Raw genomic sequence first — 306 nt, forward strand, 5'->3', positions numbered from 1 at the left:
AAAAATCCAAATTAAATTATTCTGTAATGGGGATGTGGTCACCCTCGGATGTACTCTCCCCTTGACGGAATACACTTGGTTCAACGCTTCTCCCATTCCTGAAAACAGTGCTGCATGTCTTCCTTTGTCCTTTAAGAGCTTCGTCGTTTCTCGTTTTATGGTATCAACAGCCACAAAATGTTCACCCCGCATGATACTTTATTAGAATTTCATATAATTTTTCAGAATTTCTCTATAATTTTATAACTTTCTCACATTTTTTATACGAATTGGAACATTTCTCAGAAAATCTACATCTTTTCTCAG

This window comes from Trachymyrmex septentrionalis, unplaced genomic scaffold (genome assembly GCF_001594115.1).
Source record: "Trachymyrmex septentrionalis isolate Tsep2-gDNA-1 unplaced genomic scaffold, Tsep1.0 scaffold78, whole genome shotgun sequence".
NCBI lineage: Eukaryota > Metazoa > Arthropoda > Insecta > Hymenoptera > Formicidae > Trachymyrmex > Trachymyrmex septentrionalis.